The sequence below is a fragment of the Protopterus annectens genome, chromosome 15.part0 (genome assembly GCF_019279795.1).
Source record: "Protopterus annectens isolate FY-2018-M chromosome 15.part0, PAN1.0, whole genome shotgun sequence".
NCBI classification, from domain to species: domain Eukaryota; kingdom Metazoa; phylum Chordata; order Ceratodontiformes; family Protopteridae; genus Protopterus; species Protopterus annectens.
Window position 1 is genome coordinate 277353976 of NC_056749.1, and position 12176 is coordinate 277366151.

The window sequence follows — 12176 nt, forward strand, 5'->3', positions numbered from 1 at the left end:
TGCCTTTGAGTATGCAGTCCTTCTGCCACATTAGGATGTCACATCCAGCAATGAGGTGTGCAACTGATTCCAGTTCTGTTTTACAAAACCTACATTTGTCTGTTTCTCCCACTTGTTCAATGGACTTTGTAAACCAATGTGTACATAGCCCACTGTCTTGGGCTACCAGTATTGACCTTTCATCTCTTGGTTTGAATTTGCCTCTAACCACTCCGGTGTTCGATCTTGATCAACATGACTTAAACCTTAGCACGGCTATAAATAGGACGTGCTGGAGGGATAGGTTCTATCACAATAAAATCGGTCCATGTGGAGGCAGAGCACCTCGCTGACTCTGTTCAACTACTAATGGGCACAGTATTTTTCATAGGGGGTGCGTAAATACAAAATTTTGGGCTAGGCTTATAAATGCCTTAGGGCAGATAGCCTAGTATAAACCTATGAACCTATGAGGTTCTTCCAGAAGTGTTCTATACTTGCAACTATATTCATGCATTTTCCACATTTCTTGCCTTCTCATCTGGTCCTTCACTTTATATTCTTTCGTTTTTTTGGCATATTCAGTCGCTGCCTGATTTTTGTCTACTTCTGGTTTGATTTTTATTCCTGCTCGATGCTGATATGCTTCTGCATATTCAGATTAACCAGAGAAGTCATGTTAGATTTATTCTCCTCATGTTTTAAAACTTTCACTACGTTTGGTTCTTGTGAGATCAGCAGATATGGGAGCAGTCCCACGACTGCAGGTCTATACACAATCAGTTTCAGTTCCTTCAGGATGGGGAATATATAATATTGGTATGCACTGATTTTTATAAATCATTTGGCGAGCATGAAGCATTCTTCTTGTTTTCCTATCTAATCTATCCAACACATTTTGGGACCAATCACTCCAAAACTAAGTTAGGACAGGAGAAGCAAATTGGTTTAGAACTTGAATTTTGTTCCTAGATATCAATGCTGTTTTCAGGGTTAATTTCAGTCTTGTAAAGTATTCCTTCCAAAGATTTATTTGTATATGTTCATATTTTATTGCTGATCCTTGATCAATTCCCAAATATTTATACAATACCTCTTGCTCAAGATCTTTTATATCACAGTCTTGTCCCAAACTGTTTCCTTGGTGCTGCAGTTTTCCTGCTTTAAAGGTTGCTTTTGCACATTTATCAAGACCAACTGACATTCTTATATCATCTGAAAAAATTTTGACAACTTGAAGTTGTGCTTTCAGTTCCTTATCTGATGAGCTATACAGTTTTGAATCGACAAAGAGAAGATGGAAATTCTTTACATTGTGTTGTTTTCTAGGAGCCAAATAATAGCCATGGCCTAAACTGTTAAGTAGAGAGCTTAGTGGGTTAAGGGCAAGACAGAATAGCAGCAGTATCTATCACCCTTGAATATCCACCTTTGAATTTTTCTCCCTGAGATAATTTGTCCATTATCATGGATTAATTGCAAAGTGGTCTGCCACGGTTTCATGGTCACTGTAATGTACTCGATCACTGTAGGGTGTTATCTTATACATTTTTAAGCACTATTTTATCCATGAATGTGGGATACTATCAAATTCTTTTTTGTAGTCAATCCATGCCATACTTAGATTCTTCCCTTTTTTTTACAGTTCTCCACTATGACTTTAACAAAAAATGACCCTTTGTTCCATATGACTTTATTACCCTTTTGTTCTATTGCCACAGAGTTTTCTTCTGAATGACTATAAACTCTGCCAGCATCAATTCCAATGTATATTTTATAAGTCGTTGGAAGGCAAGTTACTGGTCTATAATTTTTAGGGTAGCTAACAGTTTAACTCAAGTAGGAGTTCTGTTTTTCCTGTTGTTAGCCAGGGAAGTGTCTGTTCGGGGTGCGCATATAAACAGTTCTTACTCATGGCTAAATCTTTGTGCAAAGATGTTAAAACTTTTAACCAGAAGTTAGGTCCTGCATCTGGGCCTGCAGTTTTCTAATTAGATGCTTTTCTTAACTTTGTTTCAATCTCCCTGGCTGTTACTTCATCCCATTTCATATCCTGTACTTTTAAAATTCTTATTCTTTCATTTTCTTGTATCCATTTAGCATCTCTGTTATGTTCCACTGGATCTTCATAAGTACTTCTCCAAAATGTATCTATTTCTTTTTTTTTTGGTGGTCTTTCAATTCCTTTTACCTTGTTTCCCAATTATCTATAAAACTTTTTTGGGTCATCAATAAATTGTTTATTTTGTACTTTCCCTTTATATTTATATGCTTATCTTCTATGTTTTTCCACCTGTGCTGTGATTTTTAGTTTATTTGCTATAGACAATGATAGATCCTGATCTGTTCTAATACTACACATTGCTTTTATCATGTCTATCTTTCTAAGCATTTTTGCTGATCTGTTCCCTCTTCTGTACTCTAAAAGTGACACTTGTTTATAGTTTTCTCTATTTGATAGTTCCATGATGTTATTCAATTCCTCTTCTTCCTTTCCCTCACTACCCTGTGTTCTTGTGGTAGAACTTTATCAGTTATTAATTTAGCTGCACAGTTATATACCCTGGTTACTTCTGTTGTATCGCATGGATCTCTATGGACAGCCTTAATTACGGTGTTCATTTGTTTTAACAAACTTCTGACTTTTTGGGTTTTATTGTCCTTCTGCAGTCTTTCTTTCATTGATCTTAATGTGTCCATCTCGATCAAACTGTTCTCAAAGCTCATTTTCTTCTAAACTGAGGGCACATTTTTTTGATTGCTGTTACCGGGCATTCTATAGAAAGTTCTATAGCATCTTCTTGTGGCACATTCTCTTCAATTTCATCCTGTGCCATCCATTGCTCAATCATACTGGAACTCGCTGGCTATCACTCCTCAACATTGACTGGGCCAGTTTACAAAATTTCCTGTTGCTTCCCTTGTCCAACTTCAAGTGGACATTTATACTGGTTTCCTATTGAAGGCTCAAAAATATCTTCCTATGGCACCTGACCAACTGGTTCCCGTTCCACTGGCTTCCCCTTAACATGGTAGTCCATTGCTCTATCCTGTTGTGGTGCTTTCTGAATTAGACTTTCTACACTGAATCCTTCACTTCGCAGGTGCTCCATGACCTCAGTTTCTGTTTCTTTAACTTCTGCATTACTTATCTCCTTTTCTACTTTTCCTCTGTCTCCTTGTTTTTTGTATTGTAAAGTTTTCCATGTCCAGATTCCTTTGCATGCATTTCTCTTCAAATATTGTTGGTACTGCTCTTTTTTATTGATTAGTTTTGCTTTCTCCTTTGTGTAGATATTACACCATATTAAATCTCTCTCTCTTCCCCATGTCCATACTTCTTCAGATGTCTCCGGATCTTCCTGTTTCTCCTTACTTTGGGGACTCGTTCCATCATGCTGTGATGTAACCTGTGATAGACCACCAACACCAAATCCTTTACTTTGCAGGGAGTCCACAACTTCAACTTATATTTTTTTAACTTCTACTTCACTAATCATCTTTTCTACATTCCCTCGGAGATATTTTTTATTGTGAAATGTTATATATCTGCCTGTATTTTTCTTTGAATATCTTTGGGGCTTCCTTCTTTATATTGATTAATTTGGCTTTCACCTTTGTATAACTATTGCACCATATCAAATCTCTCTTTCTTCTCCATGTCCATATTTCTTTTTTAAACTTTTCCAACATCACTAGGTTTTGTTTATACTTTTTGCACTTTCTCAGGTACTTCGTTTTCCAAACGGATCAAAGTTTCTTGGTCTATAAACTGTTTTTCACAAGTCTGTTGTATTAATGAAGACAAATTTTTATTTAGGCTTTTGACAGTTTTTCTTGTGGAAGTATTTTTCTTTCTTCTAATTTCTCTCAATCTTTTTGTATATCTTGTGTCTGGAAATTCCTGGCTTCTTGCATCACAGTAACAATATATAATTTATATCTTCAATAGTCTACTCTATCTTTTTTATGGCTCTTCTTTGGCCTAACAATTTTTTTTGTGGACTGCTACTTCCTTCTATAACAGGGGAGCCATCCTCCCTCTGGGCCTGCCCCCACTGTAGCAATGTTTCCATATTTTGAGGATTCTGCCCTGTCATTTTTGTTCGTCCTAGCACCAGTGCGCCAACCACGATTGGGCACTTCCTTTTATCCTGGGTCTTCTGCATCCAGCTATCTTTTTTAATTTTTGACCTATTTTTGTCCCTGATATATGCTATATTAATACCATCTATATATCAGTGTTGTCTTGGTAAGATTTTGTAAAAAAACAGGGTCCACCTCGTGAAGGTACTCACCATGACTTTAGGATGAATTGACTTTCAGCAATACTACTCTGCTTGCTGACTTATCTCTCCATTTGGACCCCTTTTTCTGGTTGTAAAGACTGGGAGATGATCATTGAGATAGTCAGACATTGTACTTGAGGTGGTGTACTTGCTAGGGTCTGATACTAGCATCTAGTCTAACAGGGAATTTGATGTCCTGCTATGATGTCTGAGGGTATTTAGTACTAAGAATCCAAAGTAGCTCATGACAGATGTAGGGGAATTAGAGTTTATGTCCAACCAATTGACATTCACATCACCTTGTAGTATTATTTCTTGTAGAATTGTTACGGATATCTAATGTAGGATATCTTCCAGTATAGTTTACTGTCTCCAGGAGGGATGTAAAGAAGAAAAATACATATTTGTTTATTACTGGAAAGTAATAAAAACATTCTGCCAAACTGAATTCTAGCAATGGTTTGTTGTAAAGGGAAATGTGGTAATTGGTGGGAAATAATGCAATACCACCATCTTGTTTCTTTATATGGTCATCATGGATGATATAGCCAGGAGGTATAATTTTGGCGACTTTTATACTGGGTTTAAGCTAAGTTTCAGTTACAGTGATAATATTAGCCTTATGTTGTGTAATCCAGGCGTATAGTTAAGCAGTTTTATTTCTTATGTTTCTAACATTTACGGTAGCAAAAGTCAGATTACCAGGGCTGGGGTGGGCCATTGTAGGGGTAGAGTAATGCATGAAGAGAATTGTTTGATGTTCATTGTGATAGATGGGACCAGGATTAGGTTGAATGTCTCCTCCTAGAAGGATTTTATTATATTGAGGAATTACTGATACTTGTTTTTTGGAGATCATTTTTTCACTTGATTTTTGTTTTGGTTTGACTTTAAATGGAGATAAGCAGTCTCAATTTTGAGTAAAGTTAAGGGGGAGGAGTTAAATAGGTTTGGTGCAATGTGTGGACAGTGTGAAGAAGGGGAGCAAGTATGAATAGGTGGTTGGGATGGAGTTGGAGATATCTTGAGAGGTATTTTACGGTCATGGTCGGATGAGAGATGGCTCAGTAGCAGGAGAAAAATAGAGGTTAAGTCAAATAGCAGCACAATTAAAAAAGGGATCTGTGTGTTATATTTGGCAGCTAGTGGTTAAGTAGGGATCAAGATGGAAAAATACGCTGAACAGTAGAAGGATATTTAGTAGTGGTGGAGTCTAAAACCTCAGAGCGTAGGTAGGAAAGAAATATATTCTATGAATATAGAGAGTTAGGTTGTCCTAGTATCTTCTCTTTAATTTAAGTAGTAGATGGGTTTAAAAGTCTAGAGTTTGAGAATGCAGGCAAAATATGAAGGGAAGGTTTATTTAGGAAAAGTAGAAGATACAAGGTAGAATAGATAGGTGGTGTTAGAGAGGGTTATGACTATGAATGTATATAACACAAAGCAGTATGGGAGGGAGAATTGTAGTTGGGAATGCTGCTAAGAGAGTAAATGGAAGTTTAAAATTAGGTAAAAATAAACGTGAGAGTTTCCATGAGAGTAATAAGGTCGTTTGGGAGTGTTAGGGAACAGGAGTCACAAGTGGAATGTATATAACAGTAGAGTAAGAGGAGTAGGTGGGAATTTATGGTAGGAGAGTGAAACCAAGCCAATCATAGCAAGGCTGAGTGTAGTTGGCTTCCACCCTCAGGTCACATTATAACAGAAAGTAATCAGTTTATAGCCAGTACAAAGCAATTAACAGAAAGGTACAAAGTAGAACAGGTTTTCTTTCATTTCCTTAATGCAGAAACCTGTCAGCTAGGAAGACTAAGTAGCTGGCATATACAGAGTAATTTACTGGTCAAGAGAAAGGACAGTGGCCAACTTAGTAAGTGGTCCTTAGAACCTTAGAATGCAAGGCAACTCTGCTGGGGGGAGGGTTAAAAACTAATTTTCAGCACAGGCATGTACCTGACTAGATGAAATATTACACCAGGTTCTTCAAGTTAAAATTGCTTACATTACACAAAGACCAAATTCTTACTGAAAATGTTTGGGAGTTGGGCCTTGTGGAAGAACTTCTGCAATATCAGGGTCAGATGGAATGACCACAGGCTATTGTACAAAGACAAAATTCTCACTGAAAATGTTTAAGAGTTGACTCCTGTGGCAAAGCTTCTGTAGTGTCGGGGTCACATGGAGTGACCACAGGCTCTGCACTGTGAGGAAAGTGGTGGAGTACAATTAATATAATTATCAGTTTGCATTTACTACTTCATGCTTTCTTTCCCTTACAGATTTGTACATCTGTTGTTTGCAGATGTACACTGCTTTGCAAAAGGCATGCTTTAAGTATTCTCCACTGCTCTTTCATCAAACGTCTTGCCCAATTTCACCTTTTTTTCTAGAATGACATAATTTTGCCCAAGTCAGTGCAACTGTAGTTCAGTATCTTATTTTTTGCCTATGGTTAGTTTGATTGTAAACCAGAGTGTATAGACGTGCGTTCTACAAAATGCACCCCCACTGTAACGCAACCAAGACAAATGTGGCTGAGAAGTCACTGAAAAGCATCTGGTAGTGTTGTGTAACTCAGTTACTTAAAGCTTTCATCCTAAGGGTAGTGCTTACTGTTGATTGTTTTGTGCCTTCCCTTAACAAGGCAGTCATCCTTTATACTTACATATACTGAATATAAGAACTATTTAATGAGTTATTAAAATGAGGATGTTATTTTTAGTAAAGCACTCCATCAGTTTCAAACAAATGTTTATGCACCAGCTAATATACTCAACAAGAGAACAAAATCAAAAATACCTGTTTAGTCAAAAATAATCACTTGTGTCACTCCAGCCTTAAAGAAAAATACTAGACTGAATGTTTTATTTATGTTTTATATAGTCCCTGACAGACTTCTAGTCAGACCTGGCAGTCCAATTCACATTTCATTGAAAATACAGCCAAATCAAATTACACCTCTTAATTGTTTAAATAATACACTTGATGCCAAAATAAAAAATGTGTATCTGTGCTAAAGTATATTTAAAGAAAGGTCCCATGCTACAGTACTCTATCAGTGGACTAATTATTCTTCATGATGACCCAAAACGCTGTTCCAGTAGTCACAAACCTCAATTTTATTAAAGGTTTGAGCTCTTTAGTTCAGTAAAGTATGAACTTCATCAGAAACTAATCACACACCCACTTCACTTCCTTTTTAAACAGGAGAATGAACAAACCTAGGCATTGCAATAACTCTTTCCTTATGAGTCAAATTATATGTATTATCTATCGACAGGAGGTTACGACTTATGAAGCCTGACAAGGGGGGTGGGGTTGGTCATTATGGATCACTTTCTATATTCCTCTAAAACGTCAGAGCATCATAATAATGGGGATTTTTTTATAGAAGTTTCCCATAATGAGATTCATATACCACATCATGCCACTGTCTTGACATTGGAGAATATTTTGATAACATCCGACTTGCCTCCTAAAGTCAGGGAATTTTTTGTGGTAAAAAAACCTGAGGATCTGGGTTATTTTTGGGATACAGAAGATCTATAAATCGGTTTCAGCCCCCCCCCCCTTGAGACTGACAGTTGCTTTGGCATGTGGTAAAAACAGAACCTTTCACCAAATATGTGGATTTTAAATTAAAGTCTGTTTACAAAAAAAAATCTTTTAAAGGACTTGGCACTTTTTGCTGACATTGGCAAAACACTCCTTTTAATGCTGAGAGTTTGCCAACATGGACATTAAAGATTTGCTTTAGTAGTAACCCATGACTGGTGATAAAATGCTTTCATGAGGCATTAGTTGCTGGTACTGCTCTTAACAATTGTGAAATTAATTTAATTTGCCAATGCATGGAGACTGTTCTTGCTAATAATGTTGTGTACTATGAAGGGGAATATTTTAAACAGTGCAAGGGGGTGGCCATGGGTGCAGCCATCAACTCCAATTTTTTGCAAACATGGTTTTATAGCACTGGGAAACTACATGGATTTTAGATTCACCGTTTTCTTCCAAGATAGTGTCGTATCTTCGCTATCTGGATGATATCTTTATTTTATGGAAAAGGAGCTCCAAGGAATTGGATGATTTTTATTAGGTATATGTCTGACTTCACAGACTTTTTGGAATGTACCTACTAGAAAAACAACCATTCTATTAATTATCTGGATATTATCCTATATAAGAATTTAGATCATAGTAGGTACGACTCTAACATTTACCATAAGGATACCTATCAAATGCTTACATGCACTTTGATAGTCAACACCTCTGGTGGCAAAAGCAGAATTTGGTTAAGGGGCAGTATATCGCATTAAGCAGGTTAATATCAATGTCACTTTTTTTTTAGGCGATGGTCAACATTTGTAGTATGTTTAAGGATGAAGGGTATCCTCAGAAGCTACATGATGATTCATGGACTTGGGTTACAGAAGGTAGGAACACCCACTTATGCTGTCCTTTTGCGTTCAAAAATTAGGGTTGAGGATCTTGAGATGCCTAAGGCAATGGTGAACATGTAACAGGAATTTGTGATGGAATATAATAAAAGGGATTTACTATTTAAAATATTGCATTAGCACTCGCTGGCATATGCTTAAGGATTAAATCCACTAACATTATACTTTTCATGAAACAGGCATTTCCTTGCAGAATCTTTCATGTTCCTGTAGTTATTACAAATGGCCTGCAATTAATATATTTGCATGCAGGCATGAATAACCACTACAAAACTGTAAACTACAGTTCTATGAATATCACCTTTACTTTTAAATAGCTTATTCAAGTAAAAAATGCTTTGAAACATACTAGAACATTAGTCTATTTACTTTCTTTTCAGACTATTTACAGGTAAATATGATCCCACCATGAGCATCATATAATAGAAAGACTAGCACATGGTTTACCTAAACAAGAATTTATAATCACATGAAATGAAAACTTTCTTTAGGTTAGCATGGATTTGATACAGTTGATGCCACAGAACAACATTGTCAGTGATAAATCTGTCTCTAAGCCTATATGAAAAATGTGCAATAAAATTCTTTATATCCTTCTTATGCAAAAGTTTAGATAAGAATAGAAAAATAAGTCTGATGGATTGTGATATGAAAACAGAGAAATAAAAAAATATAAGTAGTAAAACAATTGTACATGGAAAGATATGTCAGGGTACAGGGTGGCATGCACTTTAATGACAATATATATTTTGATTTAAATGCTTAAACAACTGTTTATGATTCTGAAACAGAAGTAAATAACTCAGGTTCAGAAATGCTAATTTGAATAAATAGGGTTAGTCAAATAGTTGCACAAAAACACACTAATGCAGATGCGATTTTTAGAATGGCAAGCTGAAAAACATTGGCTAGAGTGGTTTGAGGCCAATCCAATATTCCCATCTGTATTAAAATCAATATAACAGAGTGATGTGACAAGGGAGAAGAAATGTTCAATTTGGAGATGTGGGGATACAGCAGAGCTGAAAATGTGGCATGGAAAGGTGCAAGATGGCAAAACAAGAAGTTATGTATGCACCATAATGTTCGATGTATGTAGTCCATCTCGCCTCACATTCTTACCCGTGGGTTCAGAGCCGAATGTCGGCTCTGACTCTGCCAACTTTTTTTTAGCTCAAAGTCTTTTTATTGGCTGGACTAAGATGGTATCCCATGCTGCACTGCTCTCTATCCCCAGATCTAGTTTGCTGCGAGCCTCAGCACTCCTTCTCCATGCATAACACCTAAGGAAAGGAAGAACGAACCAATAATGAAGGGAGCTCTGAAACCAGACCCAACCTCCAAATCCTCCAGGAAGGGGGAAGGAGGGGGGGTAAGTAAGAATGTGAGGAGAGATGGACTACATACATCGAACGTTATGGTGAGTACATAACTTCTTGATTTTATGTAGTCCAATCTCGCCTACATTCTTACCCGTGGGACAGTGTCCCTAGCACCTAAATTCTGGGAGGCTCAGTGGAAAATACTCCTGAGCACTGTGGAACCAAAGGAAGACCTGCCCCTAGATACCACATCCAACTTGTAATGAGTAACAAAGGTGTGAGGAGATGCCCAAGTAGCCGCAGCACAAATATCATTCATAGACAATCTGGCCTGAAAAGCTGTAGATGTAGATACAGACAGAGTAGAGTGAGCCTTCACCCGGAACGGTAAATCTTTACCCCCTGAGGAATAAATGAAAGAAATACAGCTGGAGATCCACCTGGACAGCATGACTTTGGAGACAGGAGACCCAATTCTGTTTTCCGAAAAGGAAACAAACTGATCAGATTTTCTGAGGTCTTTTGTTCTGTGCAAGTAAAAACGTAATTGTCTGTGGACATCCAATTGATGAAATTTGAATTCTGCCTTGTTTGAGAACTGGGGAAAAAACACTGGCAATTCAATAGATTGGTTAAGGTTACTGACTGACGCCATTTTGGGAAGAAAGGAGGGGTTCGGTCTTAGAGAAACCCTGTCCTTATGAAAAATCAAATAAGGGGGTTTAATTGATAAAGCTTGAAGCTTCGAAATGCGTCTGGCTGACATGATGGCTACTAAAAAGACAGTCTTCCAAGTTAGGAATTTTAAATCACAAGTGGCTGCAGGCTCAAAGGGGGGTGAAGTAAGAGCCTGTAGAACAAAGTTTAAGTCCTAAGGCATGATAGGTTCCGAAACCGGAGGATGAAGTAACAGTGTGCCATTCAGAAAAGCCTTAAAGAGTCTATGTGCCATCAGGCTAGGCTCGTCTGCAACATGAAAGGTAGAAATCGCTGCCAATTGGACTTTAATGGTTGTGACCGCTGAACCCTGGTTAAAGAGCATAGGCAAGAACTCCAATACAGACGAAATTGGAGCTGTGTAAGGGTCAATCTTTTTGGTATGCACCCAGATTGAAAACCTCTTCCATTTACTGTAATAAATCTTCCTGGTCGAGGGCTTATGAGAGGAAGATAAAATATGAACCACCTCTGGCAAAAAATGATGAAGCCTAACTAATGACGGAAGTGGAGTAGCCAGGCTGTCAACCGGAGGGTCCAAAGAGAGGGATGGAGCTGCCCTGACATGTGTGTCAGTAAGTCTGGTTCTGGGTCCAAAATCCAAGGAGCGTCCATGAGATAGGGATGGAGAAAGGGGAACCAAATTTGACGAGGCCAGTGTGGGGCAATCAGAATCATTCTGCTTCCCAAGGATTGCGCTTTCTGCATAACCTTTGACAGCAAGGTGACCGGAGGGAAGGCATATAGTAGACCGAAGGGCCAATCATGGACTAGAGCGTCCCTGGGTGACTCCCCCTGAGGGAGGATCAACGTGAAGAAGCTGTTGCATTTGGCATTGAGGGGGCTGGCAAAAAGGTCGCAGCAAGGCTGACCCCACCTGCAGAAGATCTGTTCCGCAACTTGACAGTTCAGGGACCACTTGTAAGGCATCAGAATAGCTCTGCTTAGCCTGTCTGCAATCACATTGGACTTCCCTGGAATGTGCGTTGCCACCAGAAAACATTGGGAAGGGACTGCCCACTGCCACACTCACATTGCCTCTCTGCAAAGGGGGTAAGATACCACACCACTGACATATTGTCTGAGTGGATTGCAATAGTCCCGAGAGGAAGAAAACTCTGAAGTGCTTGCAACGCTAGTAGCACAGCTCTCATCTTCAGGACATTGATATGCAGATGCATCTCGTGCTCTTGCCAAGTGCCTTGGACTGTCCTGTCTAGATAATGCCCCACCCCACCTGGGAGGCATCTGTGGTCACCGTGGCAATCAGGGGCGCAGGAATGAAGGGCTTTCCTGCATTCAGGTTGTCGGTGTGAAGCCACCAACTGAGATCCTGTTTGCACCTGTCTGTGAGTAGAATAGGGTGAGAAAGTGGAAGACTTTGAAGAGACCACTGGGCAAAGAGGAGCCAC